This window comes from Cavia porcellus, unplaced genomic scaffold, assembly GCF_034190915.1.
Source record: "Cavia porcellus strain 051 isolate PalLab524CR breed Dunkin Hartley unplaced genomic scaffold, mCavPor4.1 scaffold_16, whole genome shotgun sequence".
In the NCBI taxonomy this organism is placed as follows: domain Eukaryota; kingdom Metazoa; phylum Chordata; class Mammalia; order Rodentia; family Caviidae; genus Cavia; species Cavia porcellus.
Genome location: NW_026947499.1, coordinates 7,144,828 through 7,168,950, shown reverse-complemented (window position 1 = coordinate 7,168,950; position 24,123 = coordinate 7,144,828). Strand labels below are relative to the sequence as shown.

The 24,123-nt window shown below is 51.7% G+C and overlaps 1 protein-coding gene across 8 annotated transcripts in view; it reads right to left on the bottom strand.

Annotated features, from left to right (window-relative positions):
• Pitpnm2 (phosphatidylinositol transfer protein membrane associated 2) overlaps positions 1–24,123 on the bottom strand; it is a 128,994-nt gene that overhangs the window by 76,081 nt on the left and 28,790 nt on the right. For 7 of the 8 annotated variants that reach the window (XR_010039607.1, XM_063225520.1, XM_063225525.1 and 4 more), the window contains exon 2: positions 17,794–17,896. The exons of the other annotated variant lie outside the window; for it this stretch is intronic. The gene's annotated coding sequence lies outside the window, so the exon portion shown is untranslated. The remainder of the gene's footprint in view (positions 1–17,793; positions 17,897–24,123) is intronic. 8 annotated transcript variants of the gene reach the window in all.

The window sequence follows — 24,123 nt, the reverse complement described above, 5'->3', positions numbered from 1 at the left end:
CCTCTGGAAGCCGGAGGGAAAGGAAAGGCGTGGTGCAGGTCCCTTAGGGAAGCCTGCAGGATGGCTGGACAGGCCCGGTGCATCTCGAGAGCCTGCAAGGTTAGGCAAGGTCAAGCAAGTTCATGCTTTGTCCTGCTGGCCAGCTGCTTTGGTCAGCAGCCAAGCGCACAATTAACTCCCTCAGAGCTGGGGTGGGTGTTAGAGGGGAAAAATATACACGTTCTGGCTTACAATATGAGCTCTTCCCTACCCCTCAGAGATCTGGGGACACCTGGAGGTCCCAATCCTTACAGGGGCTGAGCGCAAGGTATCCGTCCTGGGCAACAGGGGGGTTCTGTGTGCCCCAGGTGAAGGGCAGGTTGCTTTCAACTCAAGCTGCAGATCTCCACTGCCCTCCAAGCAAGCTCAGAAAATCCTGCAGACATCTTAGCTAATGACTAGGCCACCCCAACACAAGTTCTTGCTGACCCTTCCTTCCCCTACAACCTTCACTGGAGGCTCCTCCACCTCAAAATCTTCCCATAGTTCCTGTCACACTTAGGCTGGGGTTCAGTCTTTACCTTGACCTTGCAGCCCTGACCCCGGACCACTGTCTCCCATTGCCCTTCTGGTCTTGTTCAGTTCTGGCCTCACTGTTCCCCAAACTTGCCTAGCACACTCCTGCCTGCCTGTCTTGCTTCCCAAATTTCCTTACGCATCGACACAGAACCCCATCTAAAACCCACTACCACCCCAATCTCTTTCTAGTCTCTTCCCCTAAAAGTAGAAGAGTGACTGGCTTCTGGGGCTTGGTGAAATAAGACACGGAAGCTTAAATAAACAAGTATGAAATAAGGTGGTAATCAAAGACACCCCTCAAAGCCCCTGGCGCAGCTAGTTTTACAGATGATTCTGCAAACTTTCAGCAAGTTCAAGGGGAACCATGAATCCAGCAGGTTCTAAAGTCAAATGTGGGCTCGAAGCATAATGGTGAGAACTCAGAAACCCCCAGGGAGCACGCTGCGCTTCCTTTGTGCTAATGCTGCCTCCTCCAGAGATGCACCCCCCGCCCTGCCTTCACCATCTCCATCTGGGCACTTGCCAAATGCCTACTGCAGCCGCTGCCACTTATTGGTGTTCAGGACTGAACCCAGTACCTCTGCACTGAGCTACATCCCAGCCCTTTTTTCATTTTTTGAGCCTGGGTTTCAGTAAGTTGCACTAGGATTACAGACATGCACGCCACACCCCGATTTTTTTTTTTACTTTTTTTTTTTCTTTTTGCATCTTTAGCTGCTATTTACATGTCCATTTCACCTGCTAATAAATAACTAAGGATGGAAACTTTCTCTAACTCATTTTGGTAATCCTACTGCCTGAAAGCAGCAGGTATTCAAAAAAGTGGTTAAGGAAATGAGGAACACATAGAAAAAGGCCCACATGTTTACTTAAGGGCAACGCTCTGGTGCCCTGCTGAGGTCATGCAAACACAGGCACACAGGTCCAGAGCCACCCATCCTCAGACCGTCAGGCTGTGACCAGCAGCAGGGACCTAGGAGGGCCTGAGAGCAGTGGGCTTCACCTCCCTTCTTGTTCCCAATGTGAGTGAGGAGACAATGACCGGCAGAAATTGCCCCTCCCTCACCAGGCGGGTGAGGCGAGGCTGCTGGGGAGGCTCTAAGAGGTCTCAGTGTCTAGCTGTTTACTTCCCCTTTATGCAGCTCAACTGCTGAGCTCCTTCCTGCTGCGGGGGATGGAGCCCTGCAGTTGGGGAAGGAAACCAGTCCCGGGGCCACAGGTGGTCTAGAAGGCTGAGGCAAGGCAAGCAACGGAAAAATCGGGGGACAAGACTTTCTCCTCCACATTCACACAAAACGCGTTCCTGAATGTCTCTGCTGCACCCCCATTATGGCCAGAGAAACCCCTGCTTGGCTTCTGTGTCAGAACAGACTGAGTCCTTCTCACTGGCATCCATCGGTTCAGACCAGCCCTCAGGCTCAGGCCATGGACCGCTCCCTGCCACAGGGAAGCAGGGGAGCCTTTGGGGATGTGGATGACAAATCAGTTACCTACAAAAGGCCTCCGAGACCTGCAAGCGTGAGTCAGAGTCAGCACGGGCATCCTTGCAATCAGTGGAAAGTGAGCTTTGCTCCATGAACAAAACCGATTTGGTAATGCAGAGGAAAGGAGCCTGCCATACACAGAGACCCATATGCGTTAGCTATGACTGCACCACAAATCACCCTACAACTCGGTGGCTTACGGCAAGAAACATTTATGACTTTGTGACACTTTGTGGATCATGAAGCTGGTGCTGAAACAAGTCTCCCTCCATTACCCCCCAAGCACTGGGGACTGGACCTTCACACTGAGCTACACACAGTTTTTTGGGTTTTTTTGGACAGTGTAAACTGCTATGTTGGCTGGGCTGAAACCTGCAATCCTCCTGCCTCAGCCTTCTAAAGTACAGGCTAGGAAGAGGCTGTGAACTCTCTTCTGAGGAGCACACTTATGTGACCGACAAATGAAATGCAGGCTTTCTGCAAAAGGGCTATCCCTGCTCCTCACCACCTTTCCAGACTTTTCCAGGGAGCAGCCTGAGCATCCTCAGAAGATGGCAGCTGGCTTCTCAGAGCAAATGATCCAAGAGAAAGGACAGCTGAGACCATGCTATCTTAGAAGTCACACTGTCATTTCTCATATCCTGCGGGATACATAGGTCAGCTCCATTCTGTGTGGGAGGGGATGGCACAGGCCGTAGCCATGGAGGCAAGAGACTAGAGCCCATCCTGGAGACCTGCCTCCAGTCGGAAAGTGCTCCTGGCCCAGGACCTAAGCTCTCACCTTACACCTGAGGGGCAGCCCTCAGAGGCAGCGTTTCACCTTCACTCAATGTCCCAGGAGTGGAAACTGATGGCACATGTAGTTAAAGACCAGCCGGAGCCCAGTCCTGCCCTGTTAGCTTTAGACAACTCATGAGTAGCATGGCCTCCAAAGGGAGCCAAAGGCCAGGTCTGCAGTCACTGGTCCCATAACAGCCTCTCTCCTTTCCCTGTCATCTGCAAACTGCAATGGGTCACTGGCACCCCCTTCCTGGGACTGCTGGAGGATGAGTCAAGGCCACAGTGATGCAATCTGTGTGACCACGCAGGCGAACATTCAGTAGAAACCAGCAGCTGCTCCAGCACGTCAGGTAGCTCACGTCTTTATTTGCCCTCATCCCCCAGACAGTGAGGTTCCTGCAGGTTCTCACCAGCCCAAGCCTCCTCCAGGATGCCTGGGCAGACAGAACACCTGGTACTGAGGGAGGTGGTGAGGAGACAGGGCGGCTGGGAGAAGTGGCATGGAGTTGGACCGTTCACACAGTCACAACCCCACTGCCAGGGCCAGGCCACCTGGCTGCTGGTGGCCTTACAGAAACAGCAAGGAGCATCTTCTCTCTCAGCCTGCCACCTTACCTCCCACTGAGGTGCCTGACATCACAGCAGGATCCGGGTCCTCCAGCCACTTCATTAGGAGGCCACCTGTGAGGATACCTAAGCCATCTGAAGTCACAGGGGCCACCTCATGGGGAGCACAATTTACAGCAGCTTGAAGGTGCAGGGCCCAGGTGAATAAGGCATCCATCCTACCAGCTGCCAGTGCCTTCTGGTCCTGCAGTAAACCCTGAGTGAGTCTGATTAGTGTCCCTACTTGGGGTCGTAAGTGGAAACGGAAGTCCCCTCACCATCCACCCTCAGGACCAGCTCCAGCTTCCTGAGGCACAGATGCAGAGAACAAGCTCAAAAGAAGCTCTGAGGTCAGCCTGGCCAGTCGTTCTAAGAGACAGGGCAGAGTATGATACCCTGGGGGGCCTGGCTGATTCACACAGAGTAAGCAACTCCCTATTTTCCCCTGCCAGAGTCTACAAGGGCCAGGAAAATGTACCTCCTCTGGGCCAGGGATTTATTTAGCTCAGTAGCTTAGGCTCCTGCTTGGTAGGCATGAGGTCTTGAGTTTGATCCCAGATACAAAAAAGAAAAGAAAAGAAAAGGGGCCTCCTCTCCGGCTACCAGTTACATAGAGAAGCTGCATCCTGAGTTAGAGCTGCACTCCTCCTCTAGCCAGAGACCACCCCTGCAGGCCACACTAGGGGAAAGTGAAATGTGCAAGACTCCCTCCAGAGACCTGCGCTAAGGAGGGGAACAGTGCTTTATCACTATTTTGGAACCTGAGGGATCCTCGCCCTTGAGTGCTGGCTGGTAAGCCAGGCCCCACCTGGAATACTCATAGCCTCTGGGCTCTGGGGTGGCCCTGCAGAAGGGCTATTCCTTTATAAAAGGATTCCACTCTCCAGAAAGCCCAGCCACACCACAACATAAACAGAACTGAGTCACTGGAAAGACAGACCAGCAGAGCAAAATCAAACAAATATTCAACTGCCCTCCATCTCATCCCCAGCTGTTATCAGTCAGGCGGCTCTAATCTCTGACGTTTCCCCATCTATGATGCTCAGCTCCTCCAGGCCTCAGATCTGCCCCCCAGGTCAAGCCCAGAAGGGGCTCCAGGGTTCTCCACTGGCAGAGGCATCTGGCAGAGGCACACGTGCCTTGGCAGAGCCCTCTCCCCCTCTTCCAGGTCTCTGAAAGAGAAAAGGGCAGCCAAGAAATCTGTAAGAGACCTGCTCCTTCCAGGTCTGCTCCACCCCCACTCCCTCCCAAGTGGCCACCCAAGCAAAGATATCAGGCATCTCTGCCTGCTCACCCTCTCCTGCTGGCCCCCAGGGCTCCCTCAGGGAAGCCAAGTTCCTGCTGTTCACATTCACCATGGCGTTGTCCCTCAACTCCTCACCAACTCAGAACTACGTTTAAGATGTGAAGTCACCCTTTAAGAAGACACTGAAGAAGATGTGTTCTGGCCTTATGACAGAATGCAATTCCACCATGCCTGGAAATGAAGTTCTGACCCATGGTACCACAGAAGTGAATCTGCAGACATCATGCCAATGACAGATGCTGGACAGAAAAGGTCAGACATTGCAGGACCCCATTTCAGTGAAATTCCAGAACAGGTAAACCCACAGAGGAAGAAGGCAGACTTGCGGCTGCCTGACCTATGGCTTGGGAACAAATGAAGGATAATGTCTACAGGTTCCTTTTCGGGGTGATGAGAATGTGCTGACCGTAGTGATAGTCGCCCAACTGTGATCATTCAAAGCACCACTGGACTGAATGCTTTCAATGAGTAGACTGTTTGGTATGCAAACTATATCTCAACAAAGCCTATCTTAAAATGCAGGAGACAAGCCCCAACAGCCACCTGGGACTTCCTGCAGAATGCTCCACAGTGGAGTCCCCTGGGTCTGTCACCCCCACACCTCTACACACATACACACACACACACACACACCACCTGTTTGTGCACAGCTCACTCCCTCAGCTCTAAGGCACCAACTCCGGGTCAGCCCAGGCAGGAAAAGAGGGGAAGACACAGCCCCCACAAAGCCACACAGCCAGAGACCCTGGCACATGGGCCACGGCCCAGGTACAACATGTTGTCTGCATCTTTGAACGCTCCTATCCTTTTCTGAGACCAAAGCAGCAAAACACAGACACCCAATTGGACCTTGAAGGAACAGGGCTCCCAGAGAGAGGGTGATTCTTATCTGCAAGACAACAGCAACAACGAACAGCCGCCACCTGTGCAGAACAGAACTGAGGAGTCCAGCTATTGTTCCTAGTCGGATCCCAGTTGCTTCCTGCCAGCTGGGGCATCCTAGTCTCGACAGCTGGGAAGGCGCTGGCCACAGTCAACGGGACTCCCGGGAGCTCCCGATATGAGGCTGAGCCCAGGCAAAGGCACTCCCTCAACCTGTGATCCCCAGGTCAACCCTGGTCTCAAGGAAAAAGCCAGGGATCCAAGCAAGAGACCCATGGATCTGGCCCAGGGCTGCTGGAGAGGCCAAGTGAGAGACCTGAGCTCTGCAGAGTGAATGCAAAGCATTAGCGGCTTCTGCCACACTGTGGGGTTGAACACTTCTGCCGTGGAGCTGCTGGCTCGCCAGCTAAGCCAACGGACTCATCTCAGGTGTGGCCTCAGCTCAGTAACAGCTCAGTCGAAGGGAAGAAGCTAAAATGTCTAGGGAGCCTGGAGCCTCAAGAAGCCGTCCAGGCCTCCCAGTGAAGGTGACTTGGGCCAGCGCAAGAAAGGCCCCACTTCCTCGCCTGGCAGGCCTAACGTTGAGCCTGGTCACACTAGTGAGTCTGCACTGCCCCCCTTGAAATACCGCTCATGTAGCTGACACACAGAATACTGAGGTCTATATCATCTGCTCAGGTCCGGCAAAACCAGCCAAGCCCTCAGTGGATGTTATCCAAACAGTTGCTCCTGCTCCAGCCAAAGAGCCAAGAAGCCGGGGAGCTGGCAACTGAAGGAACTCCCTGCCCCCACCTGGCACCACAAGCCAGCACCTTCCACCTGCACAGGTGCACTTGGCCGGATGACGCTCTCCTGAACTCAGGCAGGGGTGGAGTAGGGTCCTCCACACAGGCCTGGGGGAGGGCAAGGTGTGATGGGATGGTAGCTTGTGGCCAGACGGCCACCCGTTCATCTACACCGGTCTCCAGCAAGTGCTCGGTGAGACAGATTCCTCTCCCTCTAACCCAGAGAGAAGCAAGACTGTCCTTAAGACCAGGATGGGGCTCTGCAGGCCAAAGGAAAGACAAGAGAAGAGCAGAAATGACAGAGGAAGAAAAAGGCCGAGTATGGGGGCCCACGCCTGTAGTCTCAGCACTTGGGAGGCCAAAGCGGGAAGATCATTGTGAATTCAAGGCCAGCCAGGCCTGAACTTTACAGTAAAACCTTGTCTCAAAAAAAAAAAAGAAGAAGAAGAAATAGAAGGTTCCCACAGTATCCCCCACCCTCTGGTGCTAGCACAGGCCCTGCCCTGAGACATATGAAAGTGCCCGATGAAGAAGACCAGCAACCCACAGAGTGCTTGTGAACACCAGCCTGGGCCGTGCACTCAGTTACTTGGGCAGAGGGGAACAGGAGTCCACAGTGGCTTGTCAGATTGTCCAGCTGGACCCTGGCCTCTAGCAGAGAGCCCTTCTCACTGTCCCTGGTAGCCTGCCACATACCGCAGGGGAGGCCAACAGAGCTCAAACAGGCAAGAGGTGAGTCTGGGTACCAACTCTGTTGACCTTGCAGTCATGGCCTTTCTGAGCTTTGGTTTCCCTTTCCATGCCCCCATCTCTTTCAAAGTGAGATGGAAACCTGATACAATGGCACAGGGCTGTAATCTCAGCATCCTGGGAGGCTGAAGCAGGAGGATGTCAGGTTTGAGCCCAGCCTGGGTAACTTAGTGACTTAGATCCCATCTCAAAACACAGCTTAATGCAAAGACCATGGGTTCAATCCCTGTTACTGGGGGAAAAAAAAAAAGACCAGGTTCTGCTGAGTCCCGTGTGTGCCTCTGGACCTGTGTCCCCTGCCCTGCTTTCGGTCACCAGTTTCCTCATCTGAGAGAGGAGGCCCAGGCCAGAGCGCAGCCAGTCCAAGCCTCTGCTCCAGCTTCAACATCCAAAACAGCGGTCCTGCAGCTTCTCTTGCTGAGTTCTTCACAAACGCCACTTGTCCCCAGGGAGGGATGGCAATCACCCAGTCCTGGCTTCCCTCACTCTATTTATCAGTCCACACCCGCAGAACCACATACTTGAAAATATTTACGCAGCCAGACTAACTTCTGGGTCCTGTGGCTCCTGGGGGCAGACATGTTTACATGCCCCTCACACCACATGTCAGCCTCCTCACTTGCTTATGGGCACCAGGGCTCCAGGCACAGCGCTGGCATGGGGCAGACGAGGCCCAAGAGCCCTCTCCGCACAGGACCTGTGCAGCGCCGCACTGGATACCTGGGATACCTGGTTGGCCAGGGATGCCCGGGTCTGTCCCAGGGGACTCCGTTATCTCTGATTCAGACCCAGCTACTGACAGGGGCCAAGTACTGGACAGAGTCCCCCATTCGGTGACAAGGAGAACCCGGCAAATCGGAGCTGACAGCTCCATGCTCAGCACGGGCCCCTCGCCAGGCCCTGCTGATGGTTTGCTCAGCGCAGCCATCTTTAGAAATAGTCTCAGGCTTGCACCCACTCTGCACACCCAGCTTAACGGGCCCCATGAGAAGCAAAACCTTTCAGGTACTCAACAGAGCAAGACATCGCGATGCTGTCACCATTCTGGTTCCCACCCAACCCAGCTCCGACCTGTCACCCTCACAAAGTCAAGACGAACTGTACCACACACATGGATATATGTCACTCCTCTGTGAAAGCACTCACCCCCCAGCCTAAATTCCAGGACAATGTCTGAACTCCTAACCCACACACAAGATGCCCCAGCCCTTCCCTGGGCTCAGCCTCCCCAGCACGGTCCCCAACCTGACTGTCCCAGACACAAGCTGTGCAGCCACTACTGTCCCGGCCTCTGCACAGGCCTGGATGTCCTCCCAGGTGACATCCAAACCTTCCTCTGCACTGAGTGAATGTGGCATTCTCGGAGCCCAGCAGTTCCCTCCTGCTCCCACAGGGCCTGGCACTACCATGGGTGTCGCCACGGCCTGTGGCTCAGTCCCCTCCAGTGGCCTATGGACTCCTTTAGACTGGGAGCAGGCCCAGTTCATCTTGCAATGAGGCTGCGAGCCCAGAGCCCAGACCACACTAGGTACTATCTGTTCATGAGGCCAAATGGCCCTGCGGTTCCCTTTGTCCTCTGAAGCCTAGCAACTGGGGAAGGCCTTCCCTGTGTGGAGGTTACATTTGCATCTGCAACAGTCCTCCCCAGAGCCAAGCCCAGCTTGCTCTCCCACTCTAGGTCCCTGTTAACTGAGGCTGCAAAAGGAGACTGGTCTCACACTGCTCCCCTCGAGCGAGCAGGGACTGCAAAGCGACAACCTTGCATCTGTAGTGAGTTCCTGGGACCCTTGCCAGCTTACCCACTACTTTGTCCACCAGCAGTGTCTCCAGGGCACGGGTTCTGTTCCTCACGGGTGCAGCCCCAGGTATCTGCTACTGGCTAGGAGCAGGCGGAGAAAAGTTGGTAGGGGGCAAGCACCAGGAGAGAAAACAGAAGGACGCCAGGAAGGAAGAGAGGCAGGCTGAGGAAGGGCAGGGTCAGGGAAGGAGGCGGCTGCGGGCCAGGGGACATCTGGAACCCCTGCCCCTCAACTCTAGCCTAAACAAGGGCACAGGCTGGAGCCTGTCTGTAGGACAGGGACCAGAGGATAAACAAAGCTGTGCTCTTGTCAAGAGCCTGGATCCAGGCAGGGCAGAGGCCAGAAAAACACACCCACAGGAGGCCCGTAGAAGCTGCCAGTGGGACCTGCAGCCCCTCTGCAGCAACAGTGCGGCCCAGGGAGCTAGGGGGACTGGAGGACGCAGGATGGACTGCTGTTCTTCACACTTTGCCTGCAACGTGGCTATCCCAGGACTCCAGCTAGACCACCACGCCATTGCCCTTCCCTAAAAGATTACACACTGTTAAAGAGAAAGACCTCCGGCGGCCCACCCTGCACCTCCAAGGCCCCCTGAGGAATGATGGCATCTCCTTCCCTCCCTCGACCCCAAGGCCCAAGCCTGCACTGGCAGGGAGTCAGTGGGGCAGAGCCTCTTGGAGCACACTTGCACGCCAGCCCTACAGCGGTGGCACGGTGGGAAGGTGTTCCAGCAGGCTTATTTATAGCCAAGCCCCCATCCACACACTCCTCAGTGCTGCCTGCCTGCCTGCCACTGGGGCTTTTCAATCCATGTCTATATTTATTGCTTGAAGCCACTGGGATAATGGCAAGGCTAGAAATAGCCCTGAAGACATTCACGTGAAGCTGACGGGCAGGTCCCCAGCTCCCAGACTGACCTCGCCCCGACATCTGCCACTTGGCAGTGGGAAATGGGGAACAGCTGGACAGGACTGGGGAGGTGGCTGCAGCCAGATGGGAACAACATAATCCTCCTTTCCTTGCTGGCCTTGGCCCTCTGTAGTGAGGCAGGGGACACTTCCAAAACGAAACATCACAGCTGCCAGGCCAAGGGGAGACCAAAGGTAAAAAGTAACATGATTTCCTGACGTCAGTGTGCTAATCAGAGCAGACCATCCAGCTCAGGGAAGGAGAATCAGGGGCAGCAGGCAGAGACTTGAAGAAAGCAGGTCATTTGCAACACTGGACTTGCAGGGAGCCACCCTGCTGCCCTGCCCCTCATACCCAGACTTGGCACAGGTCTATTTCCTATTCCCCACCCTGCGAGGGAGAAGAGGCAGAGATAGCCCAGCTGCCAATGAAGAAGCCGGGGGGTGGGACTGGGACACTGGAAGCCCCCACCCTCCTATTCCGCTTCAGTATCCATTTGCAATGTCCGGCTGACAGCCACACTGAGGATTCTGCAGAGGGCAGAGGTGTTGGAAGGATTCTACCCACAGACTCAGGATAAACCTTGTTCAAACCCTAGCTCTACAGCATAGTGAGCAAGCAGCTCTGCAAGGAACCTGCCTTCCAAGAGAGCCCCTGTATTCTGAGGGCCCCCTCAAGTGTGATTCTTACAATCCTGAGTCAGGGTGGGAAGTACTGATCCACAGGCTTGGAAGACGCTTTCAGGGGAACTCGGCTCTGGGTCCTGCAGAAACCTGGAACAGGCCCGGGCTTGTGTCGAGAAGGGAGCCACATTAGAGGCAAGCAGGGCCAGGGCCAGGGACAACAGATCCAGGAAGGCAGGGCTGGGGGTGTCAGGTCACCCCATCCTGGGGAGAGCAAATGGAGAAGGGAACTCCTCCCCGCTGCACGTAAGCCAGAAATAATCATAATGGTGCTAAGTGAGTTCCCTGAACCCTGTGAGCTCCAAATCTCTGCTTCTGAAATCCAAGCTTGTGCCTAGCACACCTGACTCCACACTTCAGCACGCTGGGACTTTCCAAACACAGGGAGCACGCCGAGTACTACGAGCACTGTCTGTGCTGTGCCCCCTGCCTTTCACTTCCCTCCTGGTAACTTCTCTGCATCCTTCATGCTCACTCAGAGCAGCCGTTTTTGAAAACGAAATAGTGAAGATGGGTCCCACTGCAGGTCTCCCAGGATGATGAGGGTAAAAGGCACAGCTGAGTACAACTTGCTTCTGCCTCCTGTGTTCCTTGGAGGACCCCCAGCACTACCAGGCTTTGCCAGCATGAGGAGGGGCACAGGCTGCCCAAGTCCCTGGGGCTGGCAAGGCCGAGGGGCTCTGGACCACACAGCAGCACTGAGGCTTCTGAACAGGCTTTCTGATGGCGGGGCCTATGCTTCCTGGTGTCCTGGCCAGGATGCCAGCTACTTCACGGGGACAACCTCGGGGAGGGAGCCTGGGCACAGTAGACCGGTGCACACTGCTCTGCCCCTCAGTGCCAGCATTGAGGCTTTTGAATGGCCAACTACCCTTGATGTGCATGGTCACCTTCGGCCCGGTACCTGCAGTGTACCTGGTTTGGATGCCTCCCTGGCCAGAACTATTCCAGGTCACCCCCAACTTCTCAGATCCTTGAGTCACTGCCATTTCAGGCACCACCCCATGCTGGGAAGACCCACAGGTATGTGGGGGTCCATCAGCCTGAGGCCTCTCCTCAGCAGGACGCAGCCCTGGAGGCAGCACCTGGCAGCCAGCTTCCACGCCTGCTGAGAATGTCACTCATGGGTGCCTGGTACCCACTCCTGGGGACAATCACAGCCCTGGCCAAAACTCATTTAAACCCCTGCTGATGGGCAGTAAGTCCTGACACGACCCACACTTCACAGGTCGGAGCCCAAGGCACAGACAGGCAAGGGGTCCGCTGCACCCTGGCTCTAGAGCCTGCAGCAGCCATCACACTACTCAAGGGGACATTCTTTATTGAGGACTAACTACTAAGTATCTCTCACTGACCTGAGGCTCCATCCCAGTGTCCTCACCTGCTGTCTTCCCTTTGGCCGCTGTCTTTTCAAATTGAGGCCACGCTCGGGAGACCCCTCAAAGGTTCAGAGACATACACACACTATCCCTCAGAAGTGGCCCTGAGTAGGTCATCAGATGACTCTGCGCTAATCTGGGATGTGGGAAAAGGTCCCCTCCTGAGATACCATTGCACATCCCTACCCCATCTATCCTCACTAACTCATTCTGCTTCCAGTTCCCTTCAGGGAAGCTCCCATAGTAAGGTATCAGGGAGTGCAACAGTGTCCCAACCAGGGCCTGCTCCCTGTGCAGGGCCTGCTCCAATTGGTGGGAATTGGAAAGAGGACACAAGGAAGGGTTGAGTGGGCTTCAGGCACTCAAGAGAAGGGGGTGATTTCCAGGGACCGCGGAGGAATGGTTTTCCTTCCTGAGCCCCTTGTAACACGGCCCTGTGTGTTCTGACTGCCACATGTAGCCACGCTCAGGCTCAGAAGGGTGATGACCACCCAGCAGTCCAGTGAGTTCTCGAGTGCGGCCACTCCTCCCACTAGAAACTGGAGAGAGGACTCCAGGGAAAAGCCAGTAAATGCTCTTCCCTGAGGGAAACGGGAGTCACGAGGAGAGGCGTGAGTCCTAAAACACACCATAGTGTGGGGCCCAGCTTCAGCACACCCCTGACCACGGGCATCCAGAGTGCCTGAGAATCTCTGCAGAAAGGCCAGGAGTCTCCAGAATGCCTGAGAATCGCTGTAGAAAGACCGGGAGTCCCTGTGCACTGCAAGGGAGAAAGCTGCAACCCACAGGAGGCAGTGGCTGAGGGAAGGGCTGGGGCACCTGGGGACGAAGGCCGTGGCTAAGGGGCAGGAGTTCTTGGCTGGCCGAGGGTGCTGTCTGGGTTGGGCACTTGTCTGCTGCTCCTTCTGTTCCCTCGCCACACATGCAGGAAGCTGCCTGCTGCATCTCCAGTACCTTGGCCTTAGCCACATGCTGCCAGCACCTGTGATTGCCCAATCACCCAAAGGGCAGTGAATCAATCACTGGCAGCAACTTCCAAACTGTCATTCCTCCACAGTACATTTAATGTGATGGGGATCAAGTTAAAGGCTGGAAGAAAAATCAAACTGGATTTTTGTTTCCCCTTTGGCAAACAGATTCAACATTTCCCAAGAGAGCAGGAAGGCTTCCCAAGAAGCCATGGTGCTGAGGAGCCTAAAGATGACACCCAGATCTTTCTTGCCAAACTGGGAACCATGCAGGCCCTGTCGTGTATTCTGCTGGCCCTGGGACAACATAAAACCTATCATTAGAGCAGTCTTGCAAGCCATCAACAGGGACTGGCCCACTCTCCATCCAAGGACTCACACGAGAAGTCATGCTGGTGAAATGCAAGGCAGCCTCTCGGCAAGAAAGACCAACCCACTCCTGAGGAGGCTTAGTCAGGAGGTCACATGTTCGAGCCTAGCCTAGGTAACTTAGCAAAATCTTATCTCAAAAACATTGAGCTAGGGATGTAGCTTAGTGGTAGAGCATTCATCTAGAATGTGCAAGGCTCTGGACTCAACAGCCACTACTGTAAAAGAAAGAAAGGAAAAGAAAGAAAGAAAGAAAGAAAGAAAGAAAGAAAGAAAGAAAGAAAGAAAGAAAGAAAGAAAGAAACTGTTGTCTGGGGGGGGGAGGTAAGGGAGCAAAGTGTACTACTCAGGTTCTCAGGGTTTAAGTGACACCTACTCTTGGTAACACAACTCAAGAGCAGTAATATCTGGGCCCCCACCAGCCTTCTGGGGCCCCACTGTTACAAGAGACTAAGTAGTGGATTTAAATGATCACCTTGGTAGGATGGGCTCTGGCTCATGATCACTGGGGTATTTGGTAGCTGCAGACACTGTGCCTGACCTTAGATAGGTGATCATGACTGTGGCCAGTTTCCTGGGTGTGCCTCAAATCTGGGTTTTATGTGCCCCTCCATCCTTGGCTAACCAATGTCTTCTCTTCCCTCCTTCCTTCACTCCAGAACAGGCCCTGGCTCAGGGCCTTTCCATACTCCCTCACGCGTGTCAGGCCTTGGCTCAGAGGCCCCGCCTTAGGAGGCCGTCTCTTTCCTGCTTATTGAGCTGTTCGTCACTAACATCCTTTTATATTTTACTATCTGTTTGTTGCCCCCACTAGAACACAGAGCCCAGAAAGGCCAGGGTTTTGTAGCATTTGATGATGCTCTGGGGTCCTCAAACTGCTGAAATGAACACTCCAGAGCCACAGGACTCTCCAGCTTGGTGGCGTCCTGTTCGCAAACCCTCTGGGAATTCCCAGCTCTGGACACCATCTCCAGGAATACAACTGATTGCCTGAGATCTTAGGAAATGTGTGCAGAACAAAGCAAGGAAGCAACACCGGGGACACAGACCTAGAAACTTTCCTGACTGTGTCCAGCTACTTGGAGGTGTGAGGAGTGGTTTGTATGAGGAGGCTGGGGGTGCTCAGGGGAAGCACAGGAAAGAAAGGAAATAGAGGGCTCTTTATCAGCGCCAAGCAAGGCAGAGTGGAAGTGGGGAAGTAAAGTGGTGGGAAGGGGCTTCCTGCATGGGGAGCTGCAGTGGAGCTCCAGAAAGGTCCCCGCCCCATAGCTGAGGCAGCTGTCAGCCTCACAGCCCACCAAGCACTCCTGGGCCATCTTTCCAAAAGCATGGCACACCTTGGCATCCCTCAACAGATGACCGCAAGCAGCAGCCAGAAACATAAGCCAGATAAATGCAGCTTGAGCACTTGGTCAGAAGTAAAGGACACTCTGGATGAGCTCCCCACTAAGCAAACACAGCACAAGGAGGCTCTGGGAGCAGGACAAGCAGGGAGGCTGAAAGGCATTTGCCGCAATCTCCTGCCGCCGGAACGTGCTGGGTGTGGGTCATATATGGAGATATGAGTTGTCAGCAGAGGTGCTGGATGGCAGAGCTGGCCAGGGCATGACCAGAATCACTAGGCCCTGCCCCCATCTTTCACCAGCATGGGGTGGGGAGAGGCAGCGGGCAGCAAAGAGCACAGGACATGCTCACAGACCTCAGGGACTTCAGGGCAGCATCTGTGCTCTATAGCATGATGCCATGCAGCCCTCTCCAGCCCTTGGTCCCCTGTTCAGGCCCACAGCAGAGTTCTAACATGATGCTCATGGCAGCCTAACCCTGAGGCTCCCGTGTGAGGCACAGACTGCCTGGGAAGAGGGATCGGAGGCTCAGTTGGTACTAGTGAAGTGGCATCTGGGTTCGGGTTTATTCCAGGGCTGGGGAAGTAGAAGCTGGCATGGGCAGTGCACAGCATTACTACGGGGTTCATATCCCTTGCACCTCATATCTCTGACCTCCTCCTCCTCAGGAGACTTTGCAAGAGGCTCATCTTGGACATGTCAGGAAGCCCCCTGGGAGGAAATGATGACCCAAGGACACTGAGAGCAATTATCAACCTTGAGTAGGACGCTGAGGGCCAGGGCTCTCCCCAACCAGGCCCCCTTTCTCTGATGGATGCCTCATCCCTGGATCCAACAGATGCAAAAAGCAGCCAGGATGTGTTGGAAAACACAACCCCAGCTGCCCCCTACCCCACATCCACCTTCAGGAAGGAAAGCTGTGTGCTTCTCTGGAGCTCTATAAATAAACTTGGCCCCCTGGGCACTTTCCTGCCTCAGCTGGAGAGAAGACAGAGGAGAAACTCACATCCTCAGCCACCCTGGAGGGCTGCCTTCTCCACCCACTCACTCTCTCTTCTGCCCATCCCAGCTACAAATTCCCAGGACCGCTCTGAGGCCTGGAGGGGGCAACCTACCCACTCACTGTGTCCAGAGTCTGGGCAGGGCTAGGGCACAAGCAGGTACTAAGAGAGGGCCTTGGGATGGAGGACCAAGCTCTCTAGTCCTGGACGTGGGAGAATGAACTGGGTACATGGAAGGCATGGCTCCCCATCAGAGGGTTCCTATGCCGATGGCAGACACAGATCCCCAAATACTTTAGGGCACTGGGTACCATGAATTCTACCAAAGTGCAACAGCATGCTATGGCAGCCCATTGGAGGAAAAGCAAGCTAATGTGAGCCAGGGACTTTCAAGGAACTACTGAGAAAAGCTGGTGTTTGAAGTGGAGTTGAGGGGAGACAGGAGCCGTAAGCAGGGGCAGGAAGAGGGCTACAGTGCAAAGTGAGGGCTCGCTAGGCACCAAGGCCACGTGGGCAGGGACCTCAGTTTGCACTGCCCACAGATGCAGGCCTGGCCCCTGGAGCAGTCCCTGGCACAGACTAAGCATCTATAAATAGAAAAAATTCCCTATAAATAGAAAGAATTCCAGCAGGGACCTTCATGTGAAGTGGGCTGCGAGCCTGTCATCTCCGAGAACCCACTGATCTCCGGGATGCAGCTGCCGAGCAGGAAAAGAGCCTTCTTCCTGTAAGAAAGGAAGCAGGAAGCCAAGGCTCACCAGGCACCAAAAAGCACCATCAGCGCTCAGGCTGCCTGTTCGGGACACAGACGCTCGCCCCAGGCCCTGCCTGGAAGTGGGGTGAGATCCACCAGCACAGCACAACCACAAGGCTCTGACCCCACAGAACCAGAGTTGGGCTGAAGGTTACTATGACACCTGCCCCACAACCACTCCTGGCAGTGGAGACACCTTGGGAAGTGAATAAAAACAAAACAAAAAACACAACATAGCACTCTCTCCTTAGCACCAGAGGCCTCTTCCCAGCAAGTGAGAATAAGCAATTAGAGAAGAATACAGTTCACAACACCAGCCTGGAAACACAGAAGAGAGGGGGCCATGCTCACTGAGCCCCATGCAATCCAAGAAGCCCCACGTACCTGGCTCTGTGGAGAGGAGGCGCCAGAGAGCAAGCCAGGGTGGGAATTCAGAGAGCAGGTCATGTGCTTCCAGCCTTGGGGCCCAGTCCCAATCCCACCACTGAGCAGCCTGACCGCTTCATCTCTGAGGCTGGGCTTCAGGTGTTTTGTATAAAACAGGGCCCTTACCACCTCTGTGCAGGGCTACTGTGGGACCCGCAGGGCTGGTGCACTGAAAGGCCACAGCCCTCGCAACCCACAGGTTAGGGACATGAAACCATCCTCTCTTCCAGCTTCTTCAACTTCCCTAGGAGAAATATCCAGCCTCTGAGCCCCGCAAGTCTATATAAGCCAAAGAATACCCAAACCAGGGAGCGTGAGAGCTCCACAAACGAGAAGAATCACTTTGCCTCCTGTTCTTTGGTGTGAGAGACCCAGGCATATGAAAAGGAATAGACAAGAAGCCGGGGTGCAGAGTTTTGTTCTCAGTGGAGGCAGGTGGTGGCAGGGCGCAAAGCCCTGGGCCACTTGATCTCTATCCTGGCCCCATAGCCAATGCACTGGCCTCAGTTTCCCACTGTGGGAGGAAGCATTCCCATAAAGATGGTGGCTGTGAAAATATAGGCATTTTTCTAGACCATGACCATGGTGGGTGGGCAACAGGGTGAAGGAGTAACCGGACTCTGCCCAGCGCCAAGGCTGGTGGTGGCCGGAGGCCATGCTCTCCAGCTCGGAAGGAGCAGGCATTTTCAAGGCGGGACTCCTGCTTGCCCTGTCCCATATCCTGGGGGTAGTGCTGCCAGGCTGACCCTTCAGAGCAAACAGCAAAGAGCCACACTGTGTACTCTGTAAGTGGGAGAATAGCAACCAGCAAGGCCTCAAGGCTACCAGAGGCAGAATGTCAGTCCTTCCTGATCAATGATGATAAGTCAATACTGCAAGGAGCAAAATCAGCTAATGAGGGTTTTTCAGAGAAGGAAACAGAAAATAAAAAGCCTCTGTACCTTGGACCTTCAAAGACCAGGGCCCCAGCACCAAAAGCCCAAGGTCACTGCATTGGTGACCGGTCCTTACCTTTGGGTCTAAGGAGCTCTGCCACTGTCCCCGCCACAGGAAGAGGGATGGATCAGTAGGCTCACAGGAGGGTGCTGGGGGCTAGGGCACACATGCCAGCATCCTGCAGGGAGAAGCCAACAGGAGAGACAGTGAGACCCCTGAACTCCCTCTCCAGGCCAACTGAACGGGAAAGCCAGCAAAGCCTGTTCTCAGGCTGAGCAACAGAGATTAAAGATCCCAGCAGAACATGAGGGTCCACCAAGGGATGTCAAACAAGAGGTCTCCCAGTTCAGGCCTCACTCAGGGAGCACGTGCTTAACCGGAACTGGTGAAAGACAGATGCACCCTGCCGTTTCCCTAAACTCCCCCCAGGCTTAGGAAAACTGCAAGAGGCCAGAACAGCCCCCAGCACACACAGTTGCCTTCCTGTGGTTGCCTTCCCAGAACTCTGGTAGGATAGGAAGATTTTTTTGGTACTGGGGATCGAACTTATGACCTCAAGCTTGCTAAGCATGCACTGTGCCGCTGAACTATGTCTCTGTGTGATAGAATATTTTGGACTGTGGGGCTGCATGGGGCTGGAACCCTGGACAGAACAGGGTGGAGTCTTGGGTAGAAGAGGCTGATGACTGCCAGCAGTCCCAACATGCTCTTCAGCTGGCCACTGTGGGCCTGGGTGTCCACCATGCCAAAGACTCCAAGGCCAGAGGTAAGCACATGAAACAATGGAAAACACAGAGAAATGGATATTCAGGGAGTCCTGCTCCCAGACAGCCTCACTGATAACAATGCTTACAGGCACTGTTGAAGTCTCCCGGCTCAAGGACCCCTCAAAACCCTGAGACATCCCAGGCGCATGTCACAGCTCAACATGTACTGATGAGTCTCCACGCTCATGCCTATGCCCTGCAGGCGGGCAGCAGCCCCAAAAGCAGCTCCCTGCAGGCTGTAGGCACTGGGGCTGTTCCTGCAGCTGATGCCCATGTTCAGGTAGGCCTCTGCCACAGAGGCCCAGGCATCAGGCCCTGAGATGACAATCCGTGCCCACAAGCAGGGAATAATCTCTTCAGAGGTAAAAGCAAGACCAAGGCAAACTTCATGGAGGACTGGGATGACAAAGTGACCAACTGCCAATGAGCAGCACAGACAGCAAGAGCTAGAGGGGGAGAGAAAGGAATCTGGGAGGTGTAAAGGGAACCAGCAATGCGCAACTGTGGGAGGTGTGGCTGCAGGAAAGGTGGCTCTTCACGTGCCGCCCCCGCCACCTATGCTCTTGGGAAGCCGCAGCAAGGAGAACATGCAACTTCTGGAGGCAGCCCTCAGGGACCACAGCCATGCCTGCCGCCTCTGCCCGTGTCTCCACAGCCATAGGTACACACTAGACTCCTGAAGAGACACAATGTCCCAGGTTTTCCAGTGCCACCTAGCGCCCTCAAGCATTTTTCCCCTGTATGCAACCAAATGCCACAGCTTGCCAGGCCTCTGCAAGGACCTCTCTATCTTGTTTCTTAGCTTTTACTGTCACACCTCCTAACAACTCTAAGGTCCCCATTTTCACGGCAAGGAAGCCCGTGGAGAGACTGAGGGTTTGCCATGGTAACACCTCTCTCCACGGCCATCCAGATTTGGCAGGCTGGTCCCCTCCACTCCACACGACGTCTCTCTGTGGGTGAGACCAGCAATGTGACTCACGCCCCGAACAACTAGACCCACAGGGTCCAGGAAGAGAAAGGTACTCAGAGGAGGCAAAGAGGGGCCCTGTGAGGAACTCGGTTTCCAAAAAGAAGTATTTAATGTTCAGAGAGAGAATGCAGGGCCAGGGAGGAGAAAGCAGAGCAGGCTGCCACTTTGGGACAGGACCTCAGGAACAGGGAACCCCAAACATCACAGGAATGCACTGCAAATGTGCTGTCAGTTAACTCGGTTTTCTCCAGTCACCCCTCATGTAAGTGGTGGAAAGCAAACCAGTCCACCTCTTGAAGGGGAAATGAGAAGTAACACTGACAACACTGAGCCTCGCTGAGATCTGCTGCATGTGCATTCTCCACGTGTGCAGCCAGGGTCCCAGGGGCAGGGGTCTAAAGCACAATAATCTGATCTTGCTGTTCCCAGGAACAGAAAGGAAACATTCTGTTGCTTTACATTTTAAACATAAATCTTCCATATGCCTTTTGAATGATGTGGAGATGCATGGAAGAGAAAAAAGAACAAAACAAGACCAGCCCTAGAGATAAGAAAGCAGAAGTCAGAAGAGCTTTCCTGAAAACTTTTCAGATCCCAGATGCTGTGGTGCAAGTGAATTCAAAAGTGAATCTGCTTCTCTATAGGATTTCTATTAATAGAGTATCAGTCTCTCCTCATCCCCACTAAATAAATGTCAAACAAACACTTAAAGAATACCGGTTTGACAGGGCGCCAACCAGCGAGCTTGCCCAGACGTCCCCAAGTCTCAGGCTGGCCCTGGCTGGAAGTATAAGTTCCAGACGAGTGGGCGGTGACCGAAGCTCAAGGAGGCCGCCTCTGTGGAGGCGAAGCGAGGCAGGCGCTGCAGTGGGCAGAGGTGCCATGCACCTGGAGGGTGATTCTAAAGCACCAGGCCCAGGGCCTGCCAGCAGGCCCCGCATGGTTGTTTTGCTTTTGTGTGTTGACACAGGGTCTCACTATGTAGCCCAGGCTGACCTTGAACTCACTTTGTTTATAGCCCAGGTTGGCCTCAAATTCTTGGTCTTTCTGACTCAGCCTCCCCAGTGCTGACATTACAGACATGTGTCACATACCCAGCCTCTGATTTTTAAAAACTGAGATATAATTTACATGGCATGGAGGTTCCCTTTTAAGGTATACAGTTTGGCGGTTATTAGCTTACTTACAAGGTTGTGTAACCATTATCCCCATCGCAATCTGGAACATCTTCACCATCCCTAAATGAAACTGCACCCAAGAGTGATTACCTTCCATTCCCTACGCCCCACTCTGCACCACCCATTTGCTTTCTGTCTATGCAGGGCATTTTATATCAAAGGAATCACACTGTGCGTGTGTGGCCTTTCATTTGTTCCCGAGCATCATGTTTTTAGGGTTCGTTCACGCTGGAGCCCCTGGCAGTACTCCACTACTCTTTTTAAATTAGTGTACTTTAGATATACACAATAACATTCATCATAGGGGATTCGTACCTGTACATCTCTTATTTTTTTTCCCATTCCCCTCCCTCCCTTCAACCTCTCCTGCCCTCTTTATTTACAAAAGCTTTTTTTTCCTATTTTTCTCTTCTCCTTTTTTGTACTTCTTTCCTTTCCCCTTCTCCTTTCCCTTGTTCCTATCAGTTGAATATTTTCTCCCCATTTCCCAATATCTAAATTATACATTTTGGTCCTTATTTACACCTTGATTTCTCACACCAGAGGAACAGTGCAGTATTTACCCATGTCCGACTGATTTCACCTAAGAGCTTGGTCTCAAGGTGCATCCATACAGCTAGAAATGTCTCCAGCTGATCCTTCTTTATGATGGAGGAGCACTCCATTGTATAAAAACCCCACATCTCCATCCATTCATCAACTGATGGGCATCTGGGCTGTTTTTAACACTTCACTGTTACAGACTGTGCTGCTATACACATGGGTGTGCGTATATCACTGTGGCACCATGCTTTTAATTCTTTCAGGAGAATACCAAGAAGGTGAACAGCTGGGTCAAATGGAATCTCAGTTTTCTGAGGCATCTCCATGCTGATTCCCACAGTGACTGCATCAGTCTACACTCCCACCCACAGTGGAGAAGGGCTCCTTTTCCCCCACAGCCCTTCCAGCATTTGTTATTGGTTGGTTTCTTGATAATAGCTATTCTTTCTGGGTGGAGATAGCATCTAAGCACTGTTTAAATTTGCATCTCTCAAATGATCGGGGATCATGTATTTATTTATCTGCCATTTCTACCTCTTCATTTGAGAAGTATCTATTCATTTCAGATGCCCGTTTTTGAATGGGTCTTTAAATTTGGGAGGTCTGGTTGTTTAGAGTTCTTTATATGTTTGAGGTAGTAGTCCTTTGTCTGAGGAACAGCTGGCAAAAGTTTCTTCCCACTCTGTAGGTTATCTCTTCCCTCTTTTGACTTTTTTCGCTGTGCAAAAGCTTTTTAATAAGATGAGATGCCAGTTGATTCTTTGTGATATTTCCTGTACAATCAGGGCTTCCTTCACAAAGTCTTTGCCTACAATCTATGTCTTCAAGAGTTCTATCGATTCTATTTTCCAGCAGATTTAGTGTTTCTACTTCAATAATTGTATCTTTGATCCATTTCAATTTTACTTTAGTGCATGGTGAAAGATATGAGTCCAATTTTAATCTCTGGCATGTGGAAAGCCAGTTTTTCCAGCACCATTTATTAAAGAGGCTATTTTCCTGCCAGTGTTTGGCTCCTTTGTCAAAGATAAGGTGGCTGAGTGTGTTTGGAGCTGTTTCTGCATCTTCTAATCTGTTTCAATGATCCTTGAATCTGGTTTTTTTTTCCCCCAGTACCACGCTGTTTTTATCACAGTAGCTTGTAGTATAACTTCAAGTCATGGATTGTGATGCTGCCGCCTTCCCTTTGTTGTCCATAATCACTTTTGCTATCCTAGGTCTCTTCCAAATGAATTTTAGGATTGTTTTCTCTAATCCTGTGAGATATTCCATTGGTATTTTGATCAGGATTATATTAAAACTGTGTAACAATTTTGGAAGTCTGGCCACTATATTTGGAAGTATTTTCACTATATTGGTTCTTCCTATCCAAGAACAAGGGAAAATTGTCCATTTTTTGATCTCCTCTTTGATCTCATTTTCAGAGACCTGTAATTTTTCAGAGTATTGCAGTTTTCAATGGAAAGGTCTTTTACTTCCTTTGTTAGATTGATTCCTAAGTATTTCTTTTTTCGTAGCTACTGTGAAGCTAGTGATGTTTCCCTAATTTCTCTCATAGTTTCTTATTTATGAACAGGAATGCTATTTGAGTGTTAACTTTATGTCCAGCTGCACTAATGAATTTGCTTATTAAATCTAAAAGTCTTTGGTAGAGTTTTTGGAGTCTTCTATGTAGAATATCATATCATCTGCAAATAATAATTTAATTTCTTTCTTTCCTAGTCTTATTCTTTTTATTAACTTCTCTTGTCTAACTGCTCTGGCTAATGTTTCCAGCACTATACTAAATAAAAGTGGTGACTGTGGACATCTTTGTCTTGTTCATGATTTTAAAGTGAAAGTTGTCAGTTTTTGTCCATTTTAGTATGGTGTTAGCTGTTATTTGTCATAGATGGCTTTTATCAGATTGAGATAAAGACCATCTATTCCAATTTTTTGTAGGGTTTTATCATGAGTAGGTGTTGAACTCTGTCAAATGCTTTCTCTGCACCCACTGACATGACTACATGGTTTGGGCCTGTTAATATGGTATATTATATGTATTGATCTGCATATGTTGAACCATCCCTGACACCCTGGGATGACTCTTAGTTGGTCATGGTATCTTGATGATTTGCCACATTCTGTTTGCCAATATCTTATTGGGGATTTTTGTAACTCTGTCCATTAGGGAGACTGGCCTGTAGTTCTCTTGTTTGGTCGGATCCTTCTCTGGTTTTGGTGTCATTACTTCCAGGAATGAATTTCCGAGTATTGTTTCCCTTTCAATTTCATTAGAGTTTGAAAAGGAGCAGTAGTAAGCCTTCTCTAAATTGTAGATTTTTAATTACATCTTCAATTTCATTCATTGATATGTTTATTTAGAATTTTTATATCTTTTTAATTCATATATATGTAGGAATCTGTCCATTTCTTCTGTGTTTTCCATCTTACTAAAATATAGGTTCTCAAAGTAGGTACTGATGGTCTTCTGGATTTCTGCAGGATCTGTTGTGATTTCAACCTTTTCATTCTTCTACTTGCATGGATGTGAGTCTTTTCTTTCCCTTTTTTGATAAGGCTGGCTAATGGTTTATCAATTTTATTTATCTTTTAAAGTACCAACTCTTTGATTCATTGATTCATTTTCTTAGTCTCTACTGCAATAATTTCCTGTCTGATTTTTATAATATCCTCCCTCTTATAAGCATTGGGTTTGACTTGCTCTTTTCTAAAAGCTTGAGGGTCACCATTAGGTTATTTGAGCTACTCTGTTTTTCTGATATGGGAATTAACTGCTATAAACTTCTTTCATAGGACTGCTTTCATTGCATCCTATAAATTCAGTGTTATACCAACATTTAACTGTAGAAACTAATTTCTTCCTCAATATCTTTTGTGATCTATTGATTGTTCAGGAGGATGCTATTTAATTTTCATGTGTTTATGAAGTTCTTATGGTTTC